Source organism: Rutidosis leptorrhynchoides, chromosome 2, assembly GCF_046630445.1.
Source record: "Rutidosis leptorrhynchoides isolate AG116_Rl617_1_P2 chromosome 2, CSIRO_AGI_Rlap_v1, whole genome shotgun sequence".
Classification (NCBI taxonomy): domain Eukaryota; kingdom Viridiplantae; phylum Streptophyta; class Magnoliopsida; order Asterales; family Asteraceae; genus Rutidosis; species Rutidosis leptorrhynchoides.
Window position 1 is genome coordinate 316,936,364 of NC_092334.1, and position 15,201 is coordinate 316,951,564.

A 15,201-nucleotide genomic window follows, 5' to 3' on the forward strand; every position below is an offset into this window, starting at 1 on the left:
AGGATTCTGTTATACAGACGAGAGGATTCTGTTTTGAGGATATTCTATATGCATCTTGTTAATGTCGGTTACCAGGTGTTCATCATATGAATGATTTTACCTTAATGCAGACGAGAGGATTCTGCTTGAGGATTATGTTTATAAAATGCAATCTTGTGGTCTATTATTATTACAATTTGATATATATATATATATATATATATATATATATATATATATATATATATATATATATATATATATATATATATATATATATATATATATATATATATATATATATATATATATTGTAAAGACCCGTCCTAATCTATCTGGACGAATACATTACATTTGGTTACATCGCGAGGTACTTGACCTCTATATGATACATTTTACAAACATTGCATTTGTTTTTAAAAGACAAACTTTCATTACAATGAAAGTTGACGGCATGCATAGCATTTCATAATACATCCAACTATAATTGACTTAATAATAATCTTGATGAACTCGACGACTCGAATGCAACGTCTTTTGAAATATGTCATGAATGACTCCAAGTAATATCTCTAATATGAGCAAATGCACAGCGTAAGATTTCTTTAATACCTGAGAATAAACATGCTTTCAAGTGTCAACCAAAAAAGTTGGTGAGTTCATTAGTTTATCATAAAATAATCATTTCATAATTTTAATAGACCACAAGATTTCGTATTTTCAATTCTCATAAACATACGTCCCATGCATAGAGACAAAAATATCATTCATATGGATTGAACACCTGGTAACCGACATTCACAATATGCATATAAGAATATCCCCATCATTCCGGGATCCTCCTTCGGACATGATATAAATTTCGAAGTACTAAAGCATCCGGTACTTTGGATGGGGCTTGTTGGGCCCGATAGATCTATCTTTAGAGTTCGCGTCAATTAGGGTGTCTGTTCCCTAATTCTTAGATTACCAGACTATATAAAAAGGGGCATATTCGATTTCGATCATTCAACCATATAATGTCATTTTAATTACTTGTGTCTATTTTGTAAAACAGTTATAAAAGTTGCGCATGTATTCTCAGTCCCAAAAATGTAAAGAGTAAAAGGGGATCAAAGGAACTCACACATATATAAATATTATAAAACAGTTAATAAAGCATTTGCATGTATTCTCAGCCTAAAAATGTAAAGAGTAAAAAGGGCAAATGAAACTCACGCATATAAATATTGTAAAACAGTTAATAAAGCATTTGCATGTATTCTCAACCCAAAAATGTAATGAGTAAAAAGGGAGCAAATGAACTCACCATACTGTATTTTGTAGTAAAAATACATATGACTATATTGAACAACGCAGGGTTGGGCTCGGATTCACGAACCTATATCATTTTGTATATATTAAAACATATAATAGAAATCTCATAATTTCATTTATTAATTATATAAATTTTATATGTTTGTAGTCATATAGAATTTATACTAAATTTCATTTAAAATATATATACTTTACTTATATATTATATCTTATGTCATATTTGTTTATTTTGTATGTATTTAAAATAACTAATATCTATACATTTAGTTATATTACTATATCTATATATATCTATGATTAGTATTAAATGTAAAATTCAATAGTTTATTGTATGGAAGTAGTTATATAAAAATGTTAATATGTTTGATATATGGTTATATGAAATATTATTATGATTAGTGTATATGAAATAAGTATATTTTATGTACAAAATATTTATTTTTTAAAAATGATAGTTTTGGTAATAATGATTTATTAATAATAATAACTTTATTAATAATGATAATACTAATAATGATACTTAGATTAATAATAATAATAATAATAATAATCCATATTGTAACTAAAATAATAATAATAATAATATTAATAATAATAATAACAATAATAATAATAATAATAATAATAATAATAATAATAATAATAATAATAATAATAATAATAATAATAATAATAATAATAATAATAATAATAATAATAATAATAATAATAATAATAATAATTAGAAAACTACCTCAAAGAATAAGTCTCGAAAAAAATAAGAGTCCTTGCCCGGGCTCGAACCCGCGACCTCTCGCCTAACGAACATGCTACCAACCATTGCTCTACTAGTTGCTTCTTGTAATACTTTGCCCGTTTAAACGTTTAATATGTACAAAACTGTTTGCTTTTTTTTTTTTTCTTAAACTAAAATCCAACCAATTAAACTAATCTTGAAAACTAAATGATATCATATTATCATCATCGTCATAACCTAAGCCTCTCATCATCATCAATTTATATGTCATCACTGAATCATAATAAACATAATCATCTTCATTGTGTGTATTATTATTATCATCATATATTCTTGTTATTATCTTTTATTATCATCATCCTAACTTAACATCATTAACATAATATCATCATAATCATCATCGTCCTCTTCATTATCGAATCTATCCATCATCTTTATTATTATTCTCTCTATCATGTATTATTATCATCATCGGATACCATCATGACCGTCATCACTCCTATCGTGACCATCACCATATCATGATCATCATTATCAACATCATCGTGATGATCATTATACATATCTCACGACCATCATAACCCTTCACCCGTATCATACTCATAACATAATCATTATCATACACGTAACATAATCAATGTTTCATCATCATACCATTATAAATTTATCATCATCATCTTCTATGTTATTAAACTCCTTGACCCAACCATAAAATAAAGAATCCCGGCCCATCCAAGTAATTAGGATCCGGTCCAATTTCATGGTTTCAATCCGTTTTTTTTTTCCTCGTGACCAACTAATAATAATATAGAATGGGTTGTTCTCTCAGTATATACCCTAAGATGGGTTCCATAGACTGCTCAACCGAAGTAATTGATATAGCAGCCCATCTTACAAGTCCACGATTTAGTTTAGGAAAAAAAAATTAAAAGGTGTCGGTGGTGTAATCGAGCAGTAGGAAAAAAAAACGCAGCATGTTTAATCCACTATCTTAATTAATAATGTAAGTGGGGTTTATATCCTAGAAAGATGTCGGTAGTCTTTAATCTTGGTGTGGGACGTGGCAAAAATATTTGAAACCAATTTATCACACTAATTCTTCTACAGCAAATATGCTTTACCCATTTGCCTCAAAACACTTCACCTCTTAACATCTTGCTCCGTATATATAGAAATACATGAAAGTTTAAAGTGGAACGTGATAAATGGGTAATCTTTACCTTAAAGTTTATCGGCCATAATCATGCAATCAACTTCCACTTGTAACCCACTAGTGTTAATGATTATTATATAAAGGAGTTTTAAAATTTCAAATGATTATCACCATAACTCGTAATGGTAAAGATCAAAAGGAAAATAATAGTGGTAGCGGGGGGAACAAGAAAGTAGTAGAAGTTTAGATGGTTCAATTTGCAGCAGTGAAAATAGAAATAACTTGGCGGTTTTGTGATGTGGATTATGATGATATTCGCATTAGAAGAGGATGGGTTGTGGTTTTGATTGTCTGAGTAAAATAAGGAGAGAGTGGCGGTTTTGATGTGAAAAGGTTGTAACCAAGCAATAAGGTGGTGGTTGCTTCATAAATTGTGAAAGTGGCTCGATGGTATTTCAAAGCTTGAATGAAGGTGGTGTGTGAGCTCGATGGCGGATGAGTTTGGAACTTGGAACTGAGAACATAAGTATAAGGTGATGTTGAATGAAAATTTATAACTCTCTATCTATATGCTTGGTATATATAATTATATATATTTTCTGTGAAATACTGCAATAATAATTTGATCAAATTTTGTTTTGTAGATTTGTGGTGTCGACCGAGATATTCTAGCCAGAAGGAAGAAAACAAAGAAATAAAAGTAGATAATAGTTGTTAACAGAATTTGGACGTTTTTGTTATCTTGATGTCATGATTTGTACGAATTCTTCAATTTGATACAGTTTGAGAGTGATATAAATCTTTAATTGATTCAGTGTCTTCAATATCCAATTAATCAAAATTAATAATAATAATACCGATTTATTTATTTATATATTCGGTCGTATATGTATTTATATATATGTATACCTATATCTTGTATATGTATGATTATATATACAGTATTTGTATAAGCTGGTGATATATCGGTATATATATATGTATCAAATTCTTATTTTTGTTAACTATCTAATATAATTATTTTAATACATATCAATATTAATAATACTAATAATAATATTTTTAATAGTAATATTACTTAATAAAGGTTAATAATGATAAATGATAATATGATTAATATTAATACTAATAATGATATTAACATTATAATTGATAGTAATAATCTTATTAGTTATCTTAATATTAGTATTATCAATGATGATAATAATATGAAATATAACAACTTGTACATGTCAAATTTTACATATATATTTATATCTCATACTTGAATTAATAACATTAATAATATAAATATTTATATTAATATTAACATTGGTAATAATAATGAAAGTAATGATAATCACATAACATTTATATTTTAACTTATATTTACGTATAGTATATTAGCTTTAAACTAATTTAATATTTTTGAATCTTTAATACCACAATATGTTAATAACTACAAATAGAAAATTATATATAGGTTCATAATATTATATATGTAATTATATGTGTATATATATATATATATGTTATCTACACACAACTGTTCATGAATCGTCCGGAATAGTCAAAGGGTAACTGAATATATGAAACATAGTTCCAAAATTTTTAAGACTCAACATTACAGACTTTGCTTATCGTGTCGGAAACATATAAAGATCAAGTTTAAATTTGATCGGAAATTTCTGGGTCGTCACAGTACCTACCCGTTAAAGAAATTTCGTCCCGAAATTTGAGTGAGGTTGTCATGGCTAACAATAAAAATGTTTTCATGACGAATATGAGTCGATAAATAGAGTTTTATCATTATTGGTTGATATGGATGAACAATTCGATTACTCGAAGCGTACGAGTGAAGCTATCACAAAATAGTGAAATGAGAAAAATATAGATTTGTCTTATCTTCCGACGTAGTCACGGTGGATTTTTGAAATTTAATGAAATTAAAGAAAATCTCCGTAATCTATATAATATCAGATTCTTCGGTGAAAAAGGAAATTAAGATCTCTTTAATTAAGTACGATGATCTGCCTCGATTGCTCGGTCCGGTATTTGCACTATAAATGAACTTCTTCCATTCCATTACTTCCCACCACTCCCATTTTCTATATTTTAATTCATACTTTCAAATCATCAGTCAATATGCTTCATCCAGTTTTAATTCTAGATATATTCCTGACTTTCATATCAATCATTCTCCTTTTTCATCTACCACCGGAGGAATCTGTTTACTTCTACTTTGCTCTTGGGGTTATTGTGTTTATCATACTCCCGTGTCTTTATATTGCTTTTCGTATTAATGTACACAGTTTGTAATTTCTGTGTTGTTGTCGAGTTTTATATCTTCCCTCATGTTTCGAAGTTCTTTGCCTTTTTATTCTCTTCTCGACCTCTAGTAAAACGAATAACGGTCCAGAATTCGTAAGTATGGAGTTTTGAATGAACTTAATGTTCTAAACAAGAAAGAACGTAATAGCACGATTTGATTTGTCAATTTACCAGAATCACTGAGAATAGAACTATCAAGAATATATTTTCTTGATATGTTCAGAGGTTAATTAGAATGAATGAGTTATGTAACATGGCACATGATGATGGTATGTTCTACTGTGAACCATCATCACGTTTCATTAGAAACTCAGCATGACTTAATGTAATATAATCACGTTGGCCAAGCGTCATTATATTATACTAACACATGCTTCAATTCCCAACACTTCTCCACAATTCATTCATAATTTATACTTAGATTTTTCAGAAGTTTCCAATATAATGGAATACAGAAAGCACGAAAGAGGTAGATAATTTCGGACGAGAATATTTATGAAAATATCCTCAAAAATATCGAAGATATTTATGATGATATTTTGGAATTTCATAGTTCGAAAGTTGATGAAGATAGATTTTCCGCAAGATTTTAATATGACTTCGGAGCAAGGTATTCTCTTAAGATTTCATCGGATTCAGAATTACCTGAATTCTTTCAATATAGGGTTTGGTCCTTGTATTTGTCCTTGGTCTCCTTTATGGTTAGCTTAATCCATTTTTCAGTACCAACTTTTCTATCGAGCGTTCCCAACATTCCATTCTTTATTATCAAACTTTTAGCCGTTTAGACCATCTAAGATTTTGCTGTTTCCTCTGCATTGAATGTTACCATATATGAATCATCGGTTATCAATCCGAGGTGGTTTCAAGAGAATTGTATTTTTAGATGATTAAACGCTGATGGTAATCGTCAAGATACGAATGATTGTTTAGGACGAAATCAAGTGGCAAACTTATATATTAAAGTTATAATAAGGCTAATCCGAATGAAAGTCGAAGTTGATTTGTTGGAGCTGTGACAAAATTGGCTAATTTTGAAAAGGTATTGTAAAGTTATTTTCGGTAATAACACGCCAATGGATCTGGAACAGTTTTGAATTCAAAGTATGGCTTTGAAAGATGCAGGAATCTAAAAGTGATGTCTTCTGTTAAATCTTGACTTGGATTTTGATCGGTCAAAATCCAAATATGAACTTAAATTTGAATGAAGATAGTTGTTCTTTGGTGAACGGATACGTATATGTGCGGATTTGGGCAGTATTACTATTGACCGCTGAATCTGAATTGAAGAATGTACAGTATAATTTTTAATGTGAAAACTAAATATTTCTCGGATATTACCTACCCGTTAAAATATTTTCACCATTAACAGTTTGTACAAACGAATTTTCAATTACAATCTTTATGAAAATATACTTACATATATATTTTCTTTAGATGTAAATCGTGAATTTAGTGGGTTAATATGATATTAAACTCATATGATTTATGGTTAGAACTAGAGTACATAATCTCTAAAACATCAGAGATTACATAATTATCATATCGAACGAAGATAAATGAAGTAGGACGTCATGAAGAACGATGATTATGCTCGAGGTACAGATCGAAATGTTGAGGCGTGTGGTGTTGAGGTTTGTGTTGTTGGTTGCACTATTAGTGCTGGTGATGTTGCTGAAGCTGGCAAGTTTTGCACCATATTTTCCAAAGTTATTACTCGAACGCGAAGCTCGTTGACTTCTTCTATTACTCCGGAATGATTGGAGGTTTGTACAAGTGGATGAATAAGGTTTAGAATATGAAATATTCTATAATCACAGCGAGATACTCTGGAGTGAGGGTGAAAAAGGTGTTTCGAATTGGTTCACCGGTAAGTGCTTCAGGTACTTCACCAAGGGATGAATTCGGTTGGTGGAAAGGATCGTCTTCTTCGCGTCTCCATTGATTAAGTCGACTCCGAACTCATCAGATGAATTGGAGATGGCTGATTGGTTGATTCATTCTGGTAACGCTGCTTCCGGAGCTTAGGTGAACATCCATGTCGGAATAGCTGTCGGGTTCTGAAGAACTTGAACTAGTGACGAGTTCCATTTCGTACGATTGAATAAAGGATTTTTCGATATGAAATGATTTTTGGCTATCGGATGGTATTCTAATTGCATAGGATGCCCATAATTAGCACATGAGATCCCGTAGATTACGGAGGAATTTGCAGAATATGTCAGGAAAATTTTACAGTAACAGATACACTAAGATATAGATTTTGTCTATACACTATTCATGCAATCAATGCAGTAAGATGTGTCCAGACTAAGGATGATAAGCAAGTGATTCCCTAAGAATGATAAGCAGGAAATTTTTTATTTTTTTTTACACTAAATGATAAGCAAAACTTTTGACATGCAGACACGGTCGAAGTCCAGACTCACTAATGCATCTAAACAACTATCAGTTAGACACACTAATGCAAGACCTGGTTCGCTAAGACCACCGCTCTGATACCAACTGTAAAGACCCGTCCTAATCCATCTGGAAGAATACATTACATTTGGTTACATCGCGAGGTACTTGACCTCTATATGATACATTTTACAAACATTGCATTTGTTTTTAAAAGACAAACTTTCATTACAATGAAAGTTGACGGCATGCATAGCATTTCATAATACATCCAACTATAATTGACTTAATAATAATCTTGATGAACTCGACGACTCGAATGCAACGTCTTTTGAAATATGTCATGAATGACTTCAAGTAATATCTCTAATATGAGCAAATGCACAGCGGAAGATTTCTTTAATACCTGAGAATAAACATGCTTTCAAGTGTCAACCAAAAAGGTTGGTGAGTTCATTAGTTTATCATAAAATAATCATTTCATAATTTCAATAGACCACAAGATTTCGTATTTCCAATTCTCATAAACATACGTCCCATGCATAGAGACAAAAATATCATTCATATGGATTGAACACCTGGTAACCGACATTCACAATATGCATATAAGAATATCCCCATCATTCCGGGATCCTCCTTCGGACATGATATAAATTTCGAAGTACTAAAGCATCCGGTACTTTGGATGGGGCTTGTTGGGCCCGATAGATCTATCTTTAGAGTTCGCGTTAATTAGGGTGTCTGTTCCCTAATTCTTAGATTACCAGACTATATAAAAAGGGGCATATTCGATTTCGATCATTCAACCATATAATGTCATTTTAATTACTTGTGTCTATTTTGTAAAACAGTTATAAAAGTTGCGCATGTATTCTCAGTCCCAAAAATGTAAAGAGTAAAAGGGGATCAAAGGAACTCACACATATATAAATATTATAAAACAGTTAATAAAGCATTTGCATGTATTCTCAGCCCAAAAATGTAAAGAGTAAAAAGGGCAAATGAAACTCACGCATATAAATATTGTAAAACAGTTAATAAAGCATTTGCATGTATTCTCAACCCAAAAATGTAATGAGTAAAAAGGGAGCAAATGAACTCACCATACTGTAATTTGTAGTAAAAATACATATGACTATATTGAACAACGCAGGGTTGGGCTCGGATTCACGAACCTATATCATTTTGTATATATTAAAACATATAATAGAAATCTCATAATTTCATTTATTAATTATATAAATTTTATATGTTTGTAGTCATATAGAATTTATACTAAATTTCATTTAAAATATATATACTTTACTTATATATTATATCTTATGTCATATTTGTTTATTTTGTATGTATTTAAAATAACTAATATCTATACATTTAGTTATATTACTATATCTATATATATCTATGATTAGTATTAAATGTAAAATTCAATAGTTTATTGTATGGAAGTAGTTATATAAAAATGTTAATATGTTTGATATATGGTTATATGAAATATTATTATGATTAGTGTATATGAAATAAGTATATTTTATGTACAAAATATTTATTTGTTAAAAATGATAGTTTTGGTAATAATGATTTATTAATAATAATAACTTTATTAATAATGATAATACTAATAATGATACTTAGATTAATAATAATAATAATAATAATAATCCATATTGTAACTAAAATAATAATAATAATAATAATATTAATAATAATAATAATAATAACAATAATAATAATAATAATAATAATAATAATAATAATAATATTAATAATAATAATAATAATTAGAAAACTACCTCAAAGAATAAGTCTCGAAAAAAATAAGAGTCCTTGCCCGGGCTCGAACCCGCGACCTCTCGCCTAATGAACATGCTACCAACCATTGCTCTACTAGTTGCTTCTTGTAATACTTTGCCCGTTTAAACGTTTAATATGTACAAAACTGTTTGCTTTTTTTTTCTTAAACTAAAATCCAACCAATTAAACTAATCTTGAAAACTAAATGATATCATATTATCATCATCGTCATAACCTGAGCCTCTCATCATCATCAATTTATATGTCATCACCGAATCATAATAAACATAATCATCTTCATTGTGTGTATTATTATTATCATCATATATTCTTGTTATTATCTTTTATTATCATCATCCTAACTTAACATCATTAACATAACATCATCATAATCATCATCGTCCTCCTCATTATCGAATCTATCCATCATCTTTATTATTATTCTCTCTATCATGTATTATTATCATCATCGGATACCATCATGACCATCATCACTCCTATCGTGACCATCACCATATCATGATCATCATTATCAACATCATCGTGATGATCATTATACATATCTCACGACCATCATAACCCTTCACCTGTATCATACTCATAACATAATCATTATCATACACGTAACATAATCAATGTTTCATCATCATACCATTATAAATTTATCATCATCATCTTCTATGTTATTAAACTCCTTGACCCAACCATAAAATAAAGAATCCCGGCCCATCCAAGTAATTAGGATCCGGTCCAATTTCATGGTTTCAATCCGTTTTTTTTTCTCGTGATCAACTAATAATAATATAGAATGGGTTGTTCGCTCAGTATATACCCCAAGATGGGTTCCATAGACTGCTCAACCGAAGTAATTGATATAGCAGCCCATCTTACAAGTCCACGATTTAGTTTAGGAAAAAAAAAAAGGTGTCAGTGGTGTAATCGAGCAGTAGGAAAAAAAAAACGCAGCATGCTTAATCCACTATCTTAATTAATAATGTAAGTGGGGTTTATATCCTAGAAAGATGTCGGTAGTATTTAATCTTGGTGTGGGACGTGGCAAAAATATTTGAAACTAATTTATCACACTAATTCTTCTACAGCAAGTATGCTTTACCCATTTGCCTCAAAACACTTCACCTCTTAACATCTTGCTCCGTATATATAGAAATACATGAAAGTTTAAAGTGGAACGTGATAAATGGTTAATCTTTACCTTAAAGTTTATCGGCCATAATCATGCAATCAACTTCCACTTGTAACCCACTAGTGTTAATGATTATTATATAAAGGAGTTTTAAAATTTCAAATGATTATCACCATAACTCGTAATGGTAAAGATCAAAAGGAAAATAATAGTGGTAGTGATGGGAACAAGAAAGTAGTAGAAGTTTAGATGGTTCGATTTGCAGCAGTGAAAATAGAAATAACTTGGCGGTTTTGTGATGTGGATTATGATGATATTCGCATTAGAAGAGGATGGGTTGTGGTTTTGATTGTCTGAGTAAAATAAGGAGAGGGTGGCGGTTTTGATGTGAAAAGGTTGTAACCAAGCAATAAGGTGGTGGTTGCTTCATAAATTGTGAAAGTGGCTCGATGGTATTTCAAAGCTTGAATGAAGGTGGTGTGTGAGCTCGATGGCGGATGAGTTTGGAACTTGGAACTGAGAACATAAGTATAAGGTGATGTTGAATGAAAATTTATAACTCTCTATCTATATGCTTGGTATATATAATTATATATATTTTCTGTGAAATACTGCAATAATAATTTGATCAAATTTTGTTTTGTAGATTTGTGGTGTCGACTGAGATATTCTAGCCAGATGGAAGAAAACAAAGAAATAAAAGTAGATAATAGTTGTTAACAGAATTTGGACGTTTTTGTTATCTTGATGTCATGATTTGTACGAATTCTTCAATTTGATACAGTTTGAGAGTGATATAAATCTTTAATTGATTCAGTGTCTTCAATATCCAATTAATCAAAATTAATAATAATAATACCGATTTATTTATTTATATATTCGGTCGTATATGTATTTATATATATATGTATACCTATATCTTGTATATGTATGATTATATATACAGTATTTGTATAAGCTGGTGATATATCGGTATATATATATGTATCAAATTCTTATTTTTGTTAACTATCTAATATAATTATTTTAATACATATCAATATTAATAATACTAATAATAATATTTTTAATAGTAATATTACTTAATAAAGGTTAATAATGATAAATGATAATATGATAAATATTAATACTAATAATGATATTAACATTATAATTGATAGTAATAATCTTATTAGTTATCTTAATATTAGTATTATCAATGATGATAATAATATGAAATATAACAACTTGTACATGTCAAATTTTACATATATATTTATATCTCATACTTGAATTAATAACATTAATAATACAAATATTTATATTAATATTAACATTGGTAATAATAATGAAAGTAATGATAATCACATAACATTTATATTTTAACTTATATTTACGTATAGTATATTAGCTTTAAACTAATTTAATATTTTTGAATCTTTAATACCACAATATGTTAATAACTACAAATAGAAAATTATATATAGGTTCATAATATTATATATGTAATTATATGTATATATATATATATATATGTTATCTACACACAACTGTTCATGAATCGTCAGGAATAGTCAAAGGGTAACTGAATATATGAAACATAGTTCCAAAATTTTTAAGACTCAACATTACAGACTTTGCTTATCGTGTCGGAAACATATAAAGATTAAGTTTAAATTTGATCGGAAATTTCCGGATCGTCACATATATATATATAGATTAAACCTATAACTCACCAACATTTTGTTGACGTTTTAAGCATGTTTATTCTCAGGTGATTATTAAGAGCTTCCGCTGTTGCATGCTAAATTAATGACAAGAATTGGAGTCAGCATGCTTGTATAATATTATTTAAAAACTCCATTTGAAGACTTAAGTTATTGTGTAATATTATTGTAAACCATTATGTAATGGTCGAGTGAAAACGCTATATTTTAGATTATCATTATTTGATAATCTTCGTAATGTTTTAAACCTTTATTGATAAAATAAAGGTTATGGTTTGTTTTAAAAACTAATGCAGTCTTTGAAAAACGTCTCATATAGAGGTCAAAACCTCGCAACGAAACCAATTAATATGAAACGTTTATAATTGATATGAACGGGACATTTCAGTTGGTATCAGAGCGTTGGTCTTAGAGAATCAGAAATTTGCATTAGTGTATCTTATCGAGTTCGTTAGGATGCATTAGTGAGTCTGGACTTCGACCGTGTTTACTTGAAAAACGATTGCTTAACATTTTTTTTGTTGGAAACTATATATTGTTAACATGTAAATATTATGTGATATATTAATCTCTTAACGTGTTTGATATTGTGTGATAGATGTCTACCTCTAGTGAAAATCCCATCGACTCACCTAATAATAATGAAGAGTCGAATATATATTGGGAAGATTCACAAATTTCCGAAGAGGAACCGGAAGAGGAGGAACCGGAAGAAGAGATTTCGTAGGGGAAAATATTAGGAACCACAGAAAAACATATAAATAAAAGAAAATCCTCAACCAATAGACCAAAGTTAATAATGGTCAATGGTGTTTCCGCCAAGAAAGCAAAATATTGGGAAAATTACCAATTTTCTGATGAATCGGAGTCCGATGAGGATTCCAATGATGTTATAGAAATTACCTCGACCCAGTTAGAAAAAGCAAAAGAAAACAATAAGGGAAAGGGCATCAAAATAGAGAAACCTGATTCCAACCGCGATGAATTTTATATGTATCGTCAACACCCGTATTTCTTAAGTTGTAACAATAACCCGGGTACCTCTAAACTACCAGGTTTTTCTAAACCATTTGTGAAAACAACGGCTCGTATTAGAGGAACATCATATATCCCTAGGAAATTAGCGAAACGAACCAAGTCCGAAGAGGAAGAAACAAGTGAGTCGGAATAGAGAGTTGTAATCATGTTGTGTAATATATGTATTGTAGTGTGCTTGTATTTTCATGTTATATATAAAAACTGCTTGTATTGTTTGTTAATTATCTTTTACGAATCTAATCCTCGTCTATTTTACAGTATAAAAACACACAATGGACGTTAAGGATAGACAACCGAATATTTTAGAAGACCTACCCGGGGACATGATTGATGAAATCTTGTCTAAAGTCGGTCAGAATTCATCGGCACAATTATTTACGGCAAAATTAGTTTGTAGAACATTTGAAGAACGTTTCAGGCATGCCTTAGCTTATAAAAGGCTTTCATTTGAAAGATGGGGTATATCACATTGGGGACACCGTAAGTTACGCCGTGTTTTCTTTAAAGCGTTAAATGCGGAGAACCCAAATGCAATTTTACGCTACGGGTTAAGAACCTATTTTGACTCAACATATCCCAACGTAAGACTTCATGAGTTAGAAAGAGCTTCTTACATGCAACATAAAGAAGCATGTTATGCTTACGGGTTAGTGATGTTCGCTTCTCACCAAAGTGAGAAAAAGAACATCGGATTACCACTTTTAAATAAAACCTTCCCACAAGTGATGGATTCAGTAGTTGGGGTGAGAAACAAGGTTTTTAGATTATTACGGGGCTGTTGGACATTACAAAACCCTCGTCCCTTTGACGACGTTACAACATGCTATCTTGTCAACGGCCATAACGGTTATGTTCCACAAGACCAAGGATGGGAAGTAGTCTTAGTAAAATCAGAATGCATGACTTGTTTCTGGACTTATGAATTACGTGTTTTTATTGCCTTTGCTGAACGACTTGCGTATTAACTAGGATTGTTGTCACAACTATTTTGTATCAAAGTTATTGTGTGCTATATTTCATGCTATATATATAATAGCGGTATTGTAAGTTTGTAAAATATTGTATAAAAGTTTGAACGTGAAATATTATTATAATCAGTTTTTCATATAGAATTGTAGTAGTTGAATTGTATGTTAGCTACTAAGTATGAACTTAACGGGTAGGTACTACCCGAATTAAAAATTATAAAACGCTAATATGAAGAAAAAGCTTTTATAAATAAGTTCAGATTATGCTATGAAATACTATTGACTACTCTTAAAATTCTATATGATTAACTCAATTCTTTTGGCTATTTTTGAAGGAAATGGCACCGACTACTCGTCAGAATTTGAATATGAGCGAGGAAGATTTCCGTGCATTCCTTTCCGCAAACATAGCCGCAGTTCAGGCTGTGATGCAAAACACCAACAATAACTCTGGGTCTAGCAGTGGAGTTAACTCCACAGAAAACTGTGTAGGATGCTCCTACAAGGCTTTCACTGCCTGTAAACCTCTAGAATTTGATGGAACTGAAGGACCAGTCGGACTGAAACGATGGACCGAGAAGGTCGAATCAGTGTTTGCTATAAGCAAATGTGCCAAAGAAGACAGGGTTAAGTACGCCATGCATACTTTCACAGGT